Here is a 430-nt window from a genome sequence, read left to right as displayed (position 1 = left end):
GGTGCCGGTGCCGGTGCCGAGCGGCGGGGGCGGCTCCCGCGTCGCGGCCCGTCCACCGGGGCCGCCTCCCCCCTCGGAGCCGCTCGGGCGCTAGCTCCAGCTCCCCGCCGGAAGTTACGCGGCCGCCGCCGAGCCCTCCCACGGAAGTCTAAGGGTTGTGCTCTTCCGCTCGGCGAAATAGTCCCGCCGCCGCCGCCGCGCAGCAGGCGGCCCTGCCCAGCCCCGCCGAGACGCCTCCCCGGGGGGCTGCGCCGCCCCGCCTGCGCCGCGCCGCGGCCCCCATGGCGGTGCGGGGAAAGCAAGGGCGGCGAACGGGGGCGGCTCCCGTCGCCTTCCGGCGCGGAGGAATGTGCGGCCAGATCGGCTCATTCACTTCCGGTGCCGAAGGGCCGTTCCCCCCCCCACCATTGTCTGCGCTGCACGTCACGGG

This window comes from Nothoprocta perdicaria, unplaced genomic scaffold, assembly GCF_003342845.1.
Source record: "Nothoprocta perdicaria isolate Ctin4 unplaced genomic scaffold, notPer1 scaffold_84, whole genome shotgun sequence".
Taxonomy (NCBI): Eukaryota; Metazoa; Chordata; class Aves; order Tinamiformes; family Tinamidae; genus Nothoprocta; species Nothoprocta perdicaria.
The sequence above is the reverse complement of the archived record's forward strand: the minus strand, read 5'-3'. Positions refer to the sequence as shown.